The 15,369-nt window shown below is 31.5% G+C and overlaps 1 long non-coding RNA gene across 2 annotated transcripts; it reads left to right on the forward strand.

The window, feature by feature from the left end:
• Positions 1–12,507: 12,507 nt before the first annotated feature.
• Positions 12,508–15,123, forward strand: LOC112779328 (uncharacterized). Of its 2 annotated transcripts, XR_003190657.3 has the most exons (4): positions 12,508–12,813; positions 12,939–13,114; positions 14,434–14,598; positions 14,745–15,123. It is a non-coding gene; the product is annotated as an uncharacterized lncRNA (long non-coding RNA). The 2 variants fall into 2 exon arrangements; XR_003190656.3 differs by lacking the exon at positions 14,745–15,123 and having other exon boundaries at positions 14,434–14,715.
• The last annotated feature ends 246 nt before the right edge of the window (positions 15,124–15,369 follow it).

Consider the following 15,369-nt stretch of genomic DNA (forward strand, 5'->3'; position numbering starts at 1 on the left):
ATCGCTTGTTAAGATGATGCTGCAACAAAAAAGCTCAGCAATGGACCTTGAGATGTTAGCTGCTCAACTAGGAAGCACTTTAGGCAATCCAAACAATGATGCGCATGAGGAGGTATTATTTATTGTTAAAGTTTCTATATGTTATCATATCTTAAATAATGGTTGATTATGTTGATGTTGATTTAATTGTTTTGTGTATCTAAATAGAAGAATGTTATGATATATATGTTTGTCCTCTCTCAAACATTTTTAGTAGACATTATTAGTATTAAATATGTGTAGTTTGATATTTCATTTTTTTTAACAGGAAAACTATGCTGAAGGGAAAATCGAACTCGATTAAGGTCACATTTTTAAGAGCAAATGTTACAGAGTAAAAGTCATGAACTTGTGGACATGATGATAAATCTATTTGCTACTTAGCTATTTCAACTCTTTTTTGTTATATTTTTTCAAAATTAGATGATATAGTTCGAGGTTGTAATGACTTAGGCTATAGTATTACGGTATTTTGAAAAATGATGATGATATAAGTACAACTAGTTATGACCTAGACCAGTATTATGTTATTTTGCAATGATAATATAATGTGATTGTAGATCTTACAACAATATGTATAAGTCGAATTTGATGGGAAATGTTCAATTATTTTTCTTTAGTGACTTTATTCGAATAGTTTAGATTATTTATTAACACTAAATAATTTAAAAAAATTGAAATTAATTTCATTCACGAGAAAACTACTATCGTAAATAAAGAATTATATATTACAAAAAACCATTGTCAAAAGTTACAAAAGACAATGGTGTTAAAACCATTGTCAAAGATAACAAAATGGCAAGAATTTCAAAACCATTGCAAAAAACAACATCAACGGTAACGCTTTAAAACTGTGTCTTAGATGACTATAGTATGGCAATGGTTCTAAAACCGTTGCCGAAAAACGATAGCAACGATAACACTTTAAAACTGTTGTCTTAGATGACTCTAAAATGGCAATGGTATTAAAACCGTTGCCAAAAAAGGACACCAACGGTAACGCTTTAAAATTGTTGGTGTTGTGATTAATAAAACTACAACAGTTTAAAATCGTTGCCTATCAAGTTATGGTTTTAAACCATTGTATCATGAAAGAGAAGGGTTTAAAACCATTGCTTATCAAGGAACGGTTCGAAACCGTTGTTTAACATTTTCTTTCAAAACCGTTGCCTATACCAGTAACTTTGGCAACGGTTTTTTTTGTTACCGTTGCCGTAGGTAAAAAATCGTTGCCTTTGAGCAATGGCAACGACCGCATATACCGCAGGTTAAAAACCATTGCCAAAGTGTTGCCTAAGATTTTGGGGACGGTTTTTCATTCTACGGCAACGGTTTTTGACCGTTGCGAAAACCCTTATTTGTTGTAGTGACACTTTGAAAGCTCCTTTATGTAGTTCAAAACCTGCTTGTTTGTAATGCATCTCTTATTCCTCTTTGGGCAAAACTTAATCTTAGGTTTCTTCTCAAAATGAAACTTAATTGCCTCCCAACCAAATTGCAGTTTTTATGCATGTTTTTGTTTGGCTATGAACCTAAATACCTTTTAAGATATTCGAGAAAAATGTTTTGCTCTTAGCCAAACTAGTTTTCATTTTCAAATGATGCATAATCTATTTCAACTTGAATTTTTTCTAAAACAATGCAAAATTTATGTCTTTACTATTATTTTGTAAAATATTTGTTACGTACTTTTCATTCGAAACGTTAAATGATTTCTTTAAAGTTTCTCATTCTTCATGAACAATGTATTCGAAGGCGTTTTTAATCATACTTTTAAAACTTTGGGAGCATTATCAATGGCTTTAGCTATTCTTCTTCTACGATCTCATACTTCTTTGACTCGGCTTAATTTTGTTTCAAACTGCCGCATTATTTTCTTCTTATTGTTCCTGTTGAATTCCTTTTATTCGAGATCCTTTCTTAAACTTGTGATTTGATTTTCGCCCTAACATTCTTCATTGCTTGTATATCTTTGTTTACTTGTGATCTCAATAGTTCTTCAAATCCTTGTGAGTGTTGTCCATATCACTTGTCCTTCTTTTCTGAGGTCTTGTATTCTTCTGAGTAAACTCGAGATTTGTTTTAACATTACATGCGACCTTTAGGTATAGCAAGCGATATGTTAGATCTTTAGGACGTGTTTCGCAGACGCGGAATGTGAAGCTTGCAAGTGTGCGATGTCACAAGATGTTGTGGAGTTCAGTTTTATGCAAAAGGGTTTTGTTGATATTAGGCTTGTAACCGGTTGTGGGTTCCAAAATGATTGATGAGATTGAGAATCTTTGGATGAGTCATTCGATAAAAGTACAATTGGAAGTTGTGATGTTGAGCTATGTTCAAACCCTTGATGTTGACACCATGCAACTTTTTTTTTAATTGAACCTATCTTGTAACTTTTGCCTCACGCCACATACTTCTCTTATATCCAAGTTTTATGACTTACCCGGTATTTCAAAATTTATATACATGCCAAGACTTCTTGTCTTTCTAAAGTATTCAAAAGTAAAGCATTAAAACTATATAGTATCTTGTGTATTACTCCAATTTTCGAGGACGGAGATTTTTATAAGGTGGGTAGGATGTAAGACCGAGAATTTTTGAAAAAATATTATTATGAGTTAATTTTAATTTATTTATTCATTAAAGACTTTATTTTTAGAAATTATTTTATTAAAAGTAATTAAATCAAGTTTGGATAATTAAGTTAGAAATTTTAATTAATTTTATAATTACTGAATAATTTTCTATATTTAAGTTATACAACTTAACAAGAATTTTATACGATTTAGTTAAATAATTGAGATTCGAAATTTAACATTTTAAATTAGAGTATTTGATTGAAAGCCATTTAGTAAATTGATACAATAAATAATATTTTTAAAGTAATTTTAAAGATCAAATTAGATTTCAAATTAATATTCTATATCCTAATTTGATTAAATTAAAAACAAAACCCTAACTTCCCTAATACTACCCGCCGCCACTGACCTTCTTTTCCTAAAATCCAATACTCAGCAGCTTCAGGAAAACCAAAGAAAGAAATAAAGAAAAGAAAGAAGGAAAGAAAGAAAGGGAAGAACGGAGAGGGTGAGAAAAGAGGAAGAGGGAAATAGATCCGCAGAGGAGGAGGAACGGGGAAGAGAGAGATCTGAAGGGAGAGGGAGACCGTGTCTAGCACCGCCGCCACCTCGCCCAGCTACCGTGCTTCTCGTCGTCGCCGTCGAAAGGAAGAGGAGAGAAAGTGCCGTTGCGAATAAGAGCTGAGCCGAGAAGAGAGACAGTGCGAGGGGGAGCTCGTCGCCGCCAGCTGCGTCAGATCTCCGACGTCGAACTAGTCCCTGCCGCTGCAACCGTCACAGTGGAGACCAATGCCGTTGCAGCCACACTTACCATCGTCCTTGAGCGCCAGAGAAAGAAATAGAAATCGAGGAAGAGAAGGATGTGATGGAGGTGAAGAACGTTGTTCCGCCATGCACCGTCACCGTTCTGGGCTGTGCCGCCATGGCTGTGACCACCGGAAACCGTTGCTAGAGCCCCTGCCTTCATGGTAAGCATTTTGTTTCTGGAACTTTTGAAAAATCAGTATTCCGATATAAGTTGTTAGAGATTCTGAGCTATTGGTACCGTAGGGATTTGGTTATGGTGACTACATGTCAAAATTGGGATTGCTGCTGAACCATCGGAGCTTCCGGCTGTTGTGGGAGCTGCTGTTCGGTCAGCTTGGAAGCTGCTACTGTGTTATCCTATTTTGTTTATCGTGGTGAGATTATTTGGTTCCGTTCTTGTTTACCGCAATACTCTATTACCAATTATGTTCTAATATCGCTTAATATCCATTCCTCGTCAATTCCAAATTATGTCAGATATGTTGTTGTTGCCGTGATCCTTGCGGTTGCTTGAGAATTTCTACAGTTGCTATCACCGCTGCCAATTAACATGAAAATAAGGATTTAATGGGTTTAATTATGCAACTTGTGGCTAATCGAGGTAGGGGCTCTTTCCTTAAACTCATTTTAATTTCTAAGAGTTGTTATAAATCGATATTAATGCGAAATATATATTTTTGTGATTTCGTAAGTCTTATGGAAAGGTTTGAATTGTTTTGATCGATTGTAATTATTTGTGTGGTTGATTGATTGATTGTTTGAGAAGATTGAATAATTTGGGTTATGGATTGATTTTTGGTAAATTGGTGGTTGCCGAATTGATTTTCTTGATAATTGTAAATGTTTTGATAATGGAAACGAGTTTGAGTTATTGAAAAGAATTTGATACATTGGATTTGGGTTGTTAATTTATCAAAAATGATTTTTTGGAAAATTGAACATGGTTTGAGATATTGAAATTGGTTTGGTATTAGAGATGATATAAAGGAGTTTGAGGGATGTCTGGATGGGACCCGAAAAGGGTGACAGAGTCCGAGTTTTAGAGGAGATGCTGCCAAAATTTTATAAAAATTAGAGATTTTGTTTAGATGATTATTTAAAAAGATTTGGATTCAAAGGTTATATGGTTTGATTTTGAGTTATTAAGAAAATGAGTATGTTTTAAGTTTGATTCATTTGGAAAAGAATGAATTATGTTTTGAATTGGAACTATTGATGAACGGAATGGGAGGTGTGATAATGAAGGATAATGATTGAGTATGATTGATGTATGATGATGAATGAGATGCGATTGATAATGATGTGGATATTGATGAATTATGATTGAATTATTTATATGACTTATGAATTTGAATTATCTGAGATATGAGTTTTCCTGGGTAAAGTACCGTGGCTTGCCACCACGTGTTCTAGGTTGAGACTCGATACTCTATTGACCCTACGACGTAAGGGTGACCGGGCACTTATAAATTCTCGGGAATGGTACCCCCATTGAGCGATTTGATATATATATATATATATATATATATATATATATATATATATATATATATATATATGAGAAAAAGCTATGCATAGACTCATGGGGATGCGCGTCGGAGGACAGTCCAAGGGTTTAGCAAACCAGACTTGTCGGGTTGGCTTGATAATCGACAGATGAGACTCATCAGCAATAGGACAGGCATGTATCATTTGCATTTGTATGCTTTGTTTGGGTTTGAACTTAATTTGGTTTGCCAAATTGTTAAATTGTTATTAACTGCTATCTGAGCTATTTGTTGTAACTGTTATCTATACATGTGCGTTCCTTGTCTGTTTTGCCTGTGTTTGTTCTGATGTGGTACTTTCGAGATTATTGGTGATGAGATGATGATTTTGTTGATTGATTATGTGATAGGTTGAAAGCTGCGATTGGTTTCTGATTGAGTTATTAGTAAAGTATGAAAAATAGGACGAATGATAATCACTACCTTGAAACCAATTCTTCTCTTTATATGTATCTTCTTATAAAAATTCTTAAAACCTCTACTGAGAACCCTTTCGAGGATGATGTTCTCACTCCTTTACAGAATTTCTTTTCCAGTGACAGGTTCAAGAAGCTTTGGCACGAAGCCGCGAATCGAACTACGGAGCTTTGCATATATATATATATATATATATATATATATATATATATATATATATATATATATATATGTTTTCCTTTTCTATTTTATGATTTAGTTTTAGATTTTATTTTACCCCTCGACATTTGTCATTTTGAGACTTTAGAGGGGCAGGACTTGTATATTAAGAAGTTTTGGATAAGTTTATGTAATTATTATTACTTGAAAATGATATGTGACTGTGTTATTTTTGAAGTAAAGGCTTTTCGCTTTCATAATTAAAAATTGGGTTCATATTTACGAAGGCTCAATATTAAATAAATATAGTATCAAAATAAAGGATTAAAGGTAAGTAACACCTGAACTTTTAGTATGATCATGAGGTGTTAAAAGTAAGGGTGTTACATTATGGTATCAGAGCAGTTCATCCTTATTAGAGCCTTGGGAATGGACTGACTATGCTTTATTGCATACTCTGAGTGTCTGTCATGTTATAGGTCTTGTCCAAATGACGAGAATTAGAGCTTTATGCACATGACTGTCTTTTGATTAACGCTGTTAGCTTACCATTGCATATATGTTGATATTAAGTCTGGCCAACTTAATGTTGATGGTATGTGTACGGGAAGGTTAATGGGTTATCACAGACAAAGTGGAATTAATAAGTGATGTGGTTCACGAGTTTTGGGAGCATTAGAAATTAATTTTTGAAGTTAGTTCCGTTTTGACATATAATCTTGTTCGTGTCGTGTAGATTAGTACACCGTTTTCTCTTTTATTGGTTATGTTGGAATTCCTTGTTTTAGATTTTTCCTTTTAGGATATGATTCGACTCAGTTCTCAACCATACTTATTCATTTCTATATATATTTCTGCTTGATTACAATCTCGATTATTCATTTGAAATCATTTGGAACCTTTATCCTTGATGTTGTTCATATTTCTCTTTATGAATCATGAGTTTTTTTTAGTTGGCTTTGAACTTGTTTTGCATGACAATGGTCTTTAATTCTTTGAAAAATGTCAGATGTTATTCCTTGATTAGTTTACACCGAAGATAGGTGCTTTAATCATGCCACATGATGTGCATATTGCTTATTCTTCGATTTATCATCTTTTTCACTCGTTGTTTCAATTCTTTTTGGAACCAGATTTGATTATCTATCATTGTCATTATTTATACATTGCTTCATAAATCATATATCATTTTATTCGATCTTAATCTGTTCTAGCGTAACACATAATTCTTAATACTTGAGTGATTTGAAACCGTGAGAGTTACAATTCATAGCAAGCGAATTGTGTGATTGGGTTCTTCTGCTTCACCTTCTACAACTTATGCGTATTTTGCCCAGGTTACAATAAAAATTTTGAGTTTGTCTTGGTATGAAATAACAATTCTAGTAGTATTCTTTTGAAGTTCTTGTTTCGGAATCTTCGTTGAAAAGAGTTTTGATCTTTTTATTCTATCTGATCTTGTCTGTAACCATTCTTTGAATTCTGGATATGACCACCTCTAATCTTACATGTACTTTCCTACAAGAAATGAATAAATCCTTTATGTAGCTAAAAACATACTTGTTTCTAAAGGTACTATCTATTCTTTTATTAACTATATAGGAACACTTTACATTAGATTTCTTTCTTTGAACATAATTTGATTCTTCTCCAATATTTACACAAATTTTTATATATGTCTTTACTTAATTATGTACTCTAAGATTCTTGATGAGATATTTTTGCTCCTATTCCAATTAATCTCCATTTGACAAACTTCATATAATTTATTTTAAATTGGGTTGTTTCGACGCAATACCTTATTAAAACTTCTAGTAATTCTTTTGGGAAAGTGAATTCATTCCTTCATAGGGTTACAACTTGATTTTCCCTTTCGGTGCATCTTCTTGTTCTTGTACATCCTTGCTTACTTATAATTTCAAACGTTTCTCCAAGTTCTTGTAAAACACCATCTTGGTTGCTTGTTCTTATTTATCAAAGTTTGTATTCCTTTGAGTAAACTTCAAACTTATTTTGGTGCAACATACCACTTCTTATAATCTCCTTCTTGAGTACTTGTTTCAGATCCTCTTCGAGAAAACTTCAATTCAAATCTTTTCTTACTTGATTGTATCTACAACTCTTCCTTGAAATTTAATGGGATTATTTTTAATTCAGCATATATTTTCTTACATAAACTCTGAAACTTTTTATATAGTTTAATCTTGTTTATTTGTAATACACCACCAAATAATAATAATAATAATAATAATAATAATAATAATAATAATAATAATAATAATAATAATAATAATAATAATAATAATAATAATAATAATTAAAATTAAAATTATTTCAGAATTTATTCTTTGTTTTCTCCAACTTTACTATGATTTTATACCTATCCTTATTTAATTATATACTTCAATATTCCCCAATATTTTCAAAGGAAATATTTTGCTCTTAGCACCAAATAAGCCTTAATTTACAAATCTCACATGATTTGTTTTGATTTGAAAGTAATTTGGTATGACATTATTTATACATTATTTAGTTCTTTTGGATCATCTAAAAACTTGCTTGATGTGACCTGCTTTGTAAATCTTGTCTAAATTCCCTTCATTTGAGTTTCTTTGTAAATCTATGGAGCTTTGCATATATATGTTTCCCTTTTCTGTTTTATGATTTAGTTTTAGATTTTATTTTACCCCTCGTCATTTGTCATTTTGAGAATTTAGAGGGGCAGGACTTGTATATTAAGAAGTTTTGGATAAGTTTATGTAATTATTATTACTTGAATATGATATGTGACTGTGTTATTTTTAAAGTAAAGGCTTTTTGCTTTCATAATTAAAAATTGGGTTCATATTTACGAAGGCTCAATATTAAACAAATATAGTATCAAAATAAAGGATTAAAGGTAAGTAACACCTAAACTTTTAGTACGATCCTGAGGTGTTAAAAGTAAGGGTGTTACACAAACTCATAAATCCTTTTGGTAAAGGTAAAAGAAACCTAAATTATGTGTTTTTCATAAAACAATACGTTCCAAAATTACTTGCCCCTCATACAATATAAATAGTTTCCTTGCTATTTGAAAATACAAGAAAGGAAATCAGACCATGACAAATATTATTGAGTTATTGGTTGAATCTTTATAGGCATTCCTCATTTCAACTCTTACAATAGTCAGATAATAGTTCCAAATATTAACTAAACAACAATAAAGCCCACGAGTTACATGGATTAACTTCGAGAGTATAAACAAAGTTAACCTAATTTACTCATCATCCCGCTTTAATCCGCAAAACAAAATTCAGCATTCACAATACTTCTATTTTCTTATTTGATTCACAGCTTGGCAGTATTAGTTGTCCCTCTATTCATACACCACTATTTTTTTTCAAAATAGAATGTATTAAAGTTCACGGTAACAGAGCAAGGAAAGACAAAAGTTGAGAATTTGAGATAATAATAGAGAGGGATAGAATAATTTCAAACCTTCAGTGGAGTTTTCAAGAATAGAGAAAGGATAAAGAAGTTCCACAAAAGTAGCCAGCAATGAAGAAGCTCCACAAAAGATTTTAAGGCTTGTTAGGGTTTGTCAAAGGTGGATGAAGAAGTATGAAATTTGAAAAATTTAATAAGCGTAAAATAATAAAAAAAAAACAATTCAGATCTGTGTCCATTACTATTTGTCCGTGTCTCATCATTTCATTGAGACATGAAATATGTGTATTATGTGTATGTCTGTGTGTAAGCGTGTCTTTCATTTTTTTGTGTCTCACAAACCAAACAAAAGACAGGTTCCACTGTATCTATGTCTTAGCCTGACATACATACAAACCAAACGGAGTGTTACATATCCCTCGTGCAAGAATTTTTTTTGGATTTAAGTATTTTTTTTGTATAGATTTTCTTTATGTTTCTATTATTATCTTATACTAATTTTTTTTTTATAATTAATAAAGATCGAATTCTAAATTTTTAGGTCATAGCAATTATGATATTATATTATGATATCATTTTTTTTAAAAAAATTAAATTGATAAAAATAAAGAGATACATAAATGATTATATATCTCAGATATCCTAAAATAAATAACTTTTACATAAGAGCAATAAAAAAAGGTTAAATTACACAGTTGGTCCCTACACTTTCAGTGAAATTGTAAATTGGTCCTTACACTTTAAAAATTTGTAATTGAGCCCCTAAAAAGAATTAAAATTTGTAATTTAGTCCCCGCCAGTCAAAAAGTGTTGATTTAATAGAATATTCTCAGAATATGCTGAGAATATTCTGTTAAAATTGAGAATATGCTGAGAATATTTTGTTAAATCAAACACTTTTTGAATGACGGGGATAAATTGCAAATTTTAATTATCTTTAAGGACCCAATTACAAACTTTTAAAGTGTAGGGACTAATTTGCAATTTTACTAAAAGTGTAGAGAGTAACTGTGTAATTTAACCAAAAAATCACAAAAATAAAAAAAAAAATTCTTATGCAAAGAGACGTAATAAAAATATAATCATTCATATATTTTTTATTTACTTAAATTTTAACAGTTGAATTAGATCCATTCAATTTCAATTCTATTATTATTTCTTATAATCTCTCTTAAGTTAATTTGGGACGAGTATATATGTAACTAGTTCACCATCGTAAAATTTTCGAAAAGAAGAAAAAAATTACTTTTGTTTTGTCTATTTTTTTTTTAAAAAAAATCTTAATGATTATTTTTAAGTACTAGCACATAATTAGCAAAAGCCTAAAGTAAAACGACACAACCTTGTAAGATATTTGTATATTTCTGTGCCTACTAGCTAGCCTAGTGGAATGAACATACTAACTATATAGATAATATGCCTTTTATTATGGCCACGCCTATATATCCATGTATGCAAGAGACAATTCATATGTGTCCGTCCATTTGTTCATTCTTGGCCAAAATAACTGTCACAATCACTCCAAAGAAAAGAAAGAACGGATTGTCACAATCCCATATGCAAAATTTTATAATTTATAACAAAACGAAAATATTAAGCTAGTCGTTAAAAAAAATTCAATTAAGCAATCAATAATTCAAAGAAAAATTCTAATTTTTTTTTTTCACTTGAAAAGAAAAAAAAAAAAAAAGAGGATAGCTCAAAATTTTCCCTTCATTATTGGTTGGTTGCTCTGTTTTATATGTGTTAAATTAGCATATCCTAAATTATTGTTGTTCCTGTACATGTATGTAGGAGCGACAGGGGATATCCACTAAAGGTATTCCAACTCTCAAAATTAATCCCTATCGAAAAGATGAACGTAATACGAGAATGTGATTGACTAAGGGATGAGCATATGGGGGATATCCGGTTTATTTCCTTTAATTTGCTCTTCGACAACCATTGTATTTATCCCACGGATCTATGATGTGATGTATGTATAAGATAGACATTTAACACGTATTTTTAATTGTTAAAAATATAATTATTCATATTATTTTTTATCAATTAAAATTTTTTGAAAAAGTAGTATCATGATATGATATCAGAGTTCTATATTTGAAAGATCTAGAGTTTGGTTCTTGGTGAATCTTAAAAAAAATAGCATAAGGCAAATAAAAAGAGAAAAGAAGGCCTACACAAAAAAATCAAATAAATCTAAAAGAGACTCTTACTTGAAAAAAAAATTTAGAGACATAACTATTCATATTATCTTTTTCTATCAATTTTATATAAGCTTTTAGAAAAAGTGATATCATGATATTAACTATCCTCAATGATCATTTTTAGGTTGTCTTTTGACGAGGGCAATTATCATATCAATTCTAGCTGACTCTTGTTGAACAACATTTTGGTTTAAACCTCATTATTTTAGTCCAAAAACGATACAGCAAGATAGATGAAAGTTAGAATGATACTTTGAAGTATTGGTGCTTTGAAATATATCTTAATAGTAGTCTTTGATTTTGATATGAACACTACACAAATAAGAGTTTTTGTAATGGTCGAAAATCGTTGTCATAGATTGAAAAACTATTCCTAAAATTTTAAGCAACGTTTTGGCAACGATTTTTGATCTATGGTATATGCTGCTGATACCAATTCTAAAGGCAACGTTTTTTTACCTAAGTCAACGACAACAAAAAAACTGTTACCCTTGTTACTGTCATAGACAATGGTTTTGACAATAATTTTTAAAGAACCGTTTTTAATTATTGTTGTCTGTCATTATGCAATGGTTTAAGATCGTAACAGGATAGGCAATGGTTTTATGCCGTTGCAGTTTTGTTAATAATTTGGACAACGGTTTGAAAACCGTTGCCTTTTGTTGATGACTTTAAGAATGGTTTATGAACAATTGTCTTTTGTGTGTTTTTTTATAACGGTTTTAATATCATTGTCATTTTATAACTACCTTTGAAAACGATTTTAACCAAACCTCTAAAAATCAGACCAGTCACTGAATTGTTTTAGTTACTAGTTCACTGATTTACAAGTCCAACCAGTTTAATCATAGTTCAATCGGAATAACTATTTTATAATAAAATAATAAATAAAATATAAATAAACACACTAACACTACAAGGAACATTGTAATTATCGACGCCAAAAATCGATGGCTACATTTAATGTCAATATTTTTTTACGATTTTTCGTCGATACAATAAAAAAATAATTCAGAAATAAAAATATTAAAATCGACAACAAACTTGTCTATTTTTTTAGCGACTTTAATATTATCGTCGTAATGTCGACCGTAAAGAAGGACGAAAATACTTTTTTTAAAATCGACAGATACTTCGTCTATTTTAATATTTATAATATCGACAGCCTTTAGTGTCGATAAATTTAAACGATAGAGAATCTTTGCAGTGTTAGATCTATTATATAAAATCAACGATCAGGATGTTGATTTATTTTTTAACTAAATTCGACCACTTTTGTCGTCGATTTTTATCAACAACAAATTACCCCCGCTCTTATTTCCCGCCTCACTCGTTTCCCCCCAATTCACAGGTTACATTTTACCCTAATTTGTGCTTTCTCCATTTCACCTCAAAAACCAACCTTCCCTCTCCGCTGCCGCCGCACTGTCTTCGCGTCGCCACCGCTCTGTTGTTCAGTCTCTCTCTCTCTCTCTCTCTCTCTCTCTCTCTCTCTTCTTTGATTCGGTTCTATGAATGAAGATTTTGTATAGAGAAATAGTTAGTTCATAAACCCTAGAAAGCAGAGTGAATTGACATTTCTGTTGTTGCTGCGCTGCTGCATTTCACTTCCTTCCCCTAAGCGCCATGGTTATTCCTTTCTTCATATGCATATGTTTCTTCAGATTAGATCTACGTTCAGATTTTGTTTATATATTGAATTGTTTTTGTTCTTATACAACTTGGAATGAGTGTGAACACTTTAATGTATGCAGGCATAAGAGAAGAAGCTTGCGAACCCTATGAGGGAAATCAAAGTGCAGAAGCTTGTCCTCAACATCTCCGTTGGCGAGAGCGGCGATCGTCTCACTAAAATGATGAGAGGTGTTTGATGGATAAATCAAAGTGCAGAAGCTCCATCCCTCGATAGATAAATCGTCTTCCTCAAATTGTTAAGTGAACTTGTTGTTATTTCTTGCATGTCAATCTAGACTTTGCTATATGCAATTTTATTGTTATATCCTAAATGTTAAGATTAGTTTAATTACATTGGGAATAATATAGACACATAGACATACATAATTAATTGCATTGAAGAAACATGAAACATTTATCTAACATTCCAACGAGTTAAGATTGATCACAAAAGATAGATGTTATTTTGACATTGATGACCATGCTGTTACTGTGTTTTCAGTCTAGTATAATGTATAGATCTTGCTTCCTGTGCTTGTAGGGCTCTTTCATTTCCAAGTATAACCACTTCTTTGGATTGATTTTATTGAGATGAACTGTTTGATCCTTGTTTTCGTTGAAGATGCTTCAATATTCAGTTTCTGATTTTTGCTCAATGCAAGCACCTTTTTTTATTATTATTTTTTTGCAAAGGTGAAGTATATGCAGGGTCGGTATGTGTGTTGTTTTTTCTAGCCTAGTGCCTACTCTTTCTCTAATGAACCAAAGTAAAATCCGACCATGCTCTGTTGCATTTCTTTGGAGGGAAAAAAATCTGACTTCCATTTTAGTATTTTAATAACAATTATTTTTATTAGTATTGTTACTTTGTGTTATCCTTGTCACATTAATTTAATTAAAGTACATTCCTTACGACTAATGTTATTGTAGGCTGAATGAGAAATTGACAATGCACCATCAACTGTCTTTGTATTGTGACATGATTTTGTTGGCAAATTGTTTTACCAGTAACCAAGTGATTTAAACTTGAGAATTGAGATAACAGTGCACATTCCATTTCTATCAAGAGTCCCAATACCCTTTTTTTTTCTTAAGAGTCCCAAACTCCCAATATTCAAGTTTAGAGGTTGTGGTTTATTGCACAGCGTTGGCACTAAGAACAAATAGTAGAGTAGCTGAAGAGGGTGTATCATCATTCTGGAAGTTAAAATGTTTTTTAGGAGAGGGTCCATTAAAGTCTCCATCACCTCACGCTCAAAGTGGCTCTTTCAGAAACCTGAGTTCTCTGAATTTGACTATTTTTTTTATATTTTTAATTTATTTTTATGGGGAATAAGATAAAGCTGCATATATATGGGTTAGTGCAGTTGCATACTCATTAGGCGAAGATAGTGGGTCAATAGCTCAAAGCTATTTAAAGATATGATCAAACGCATGACGACCCTATTCTAATTCTTGGAGAATATGATCACCTTGGAATATGATACACCAAACTATTTAAAGAAGTATCTAAGGACTAATTAGAATTAAGTGAAATGGAAGGTTAATAACAACTATTTTCTTTTCCATTTTCAGGTCTCTACAAATCAAAGTATTCTAGATTTGGAGATGGCAACCAAATTAAGATGGTGTGCTTTCTCTGTAATACAAATTCTGGGAACTATTGCAGTGATGTCTCAGGTGGCATGGCAAGTTTTCGCCATTTTCATTCCGGTAACTGCAGTCTGCATATGGTATCAAGTATGTCATCCTTTCTCTCCTCCTTCATATTCCTATGTCATTATCATTACTAGTTAAAACAACATTGATTGTTGCAATCTTTGTGAAGCACATTATCAAGGTTTAGTTATTATGAAAGTCTATAGTTCACTCAATTTTCAATTCAGTCTCTATGTGGAGGAAAAGGAAGAAAAATGAAAGTATATGAAATGACTTGGTGGTATGGAAGACAAGGTGCTAAACTATAGCTATGCAAATTTTGTGTCCATGCTTTGGAAGCAAGAGCAAACAGATATTAGTTAGTTTTAGTGACCTTTATTTATGTGTTCAGCCACTTTTTTCCCTCTTAATATACCATACTTGTAAGCTAGTAGTTCTCTTCTCCTTATTTCAGTATTTTTATATGTATAGTTTCATAATTACCACACATAACGGGAAAAAGTTTAGAAGTTGTTTTGTTATTTAATTTTACATGTATTTTAGTTTTTTTATATGTATAGTTTTCTTCTTGTGAATCAATATTATTAGGCATCCACTACAACAAAATAGCATTTTGACGATGGTTTTTTTTTAATGCTTGGTGACGGTTTTAACAGTCAAAAAATGGTTTTGCGACGATAAAAAAAATGTCACAAATTTGAGCGTCGCCAGTTAACATAGTGACGGTTTTGGACCACCGTTGGTAAGAAGTGTCGCTAAATTGTTTGTGACGGTTTTTGAAGTATAAAACCATCACTAATCTGTAACACTTGTAAAGGTGTTTTTTATGCTGTATTTCGCAACGTTTTAGAA

The sequence above is a fragment of the Arachis hypogaea genome, chromosome 19 (genome assembly GCF_003086295.3).
Source record: "Arachis hypogaea cultivar Tifrunner chromosome 19, arahy.Tifrunner.gnm2.J5K5, whole genome shotgun sequence".
In the NCBI taxonomy this organism is placed as follows: Eukaryota; Viridiplantae; Streptophyta; class Magnoliopsida; order Fabales; family Fabaceae; genus Arachis; species Arachis hypogaea.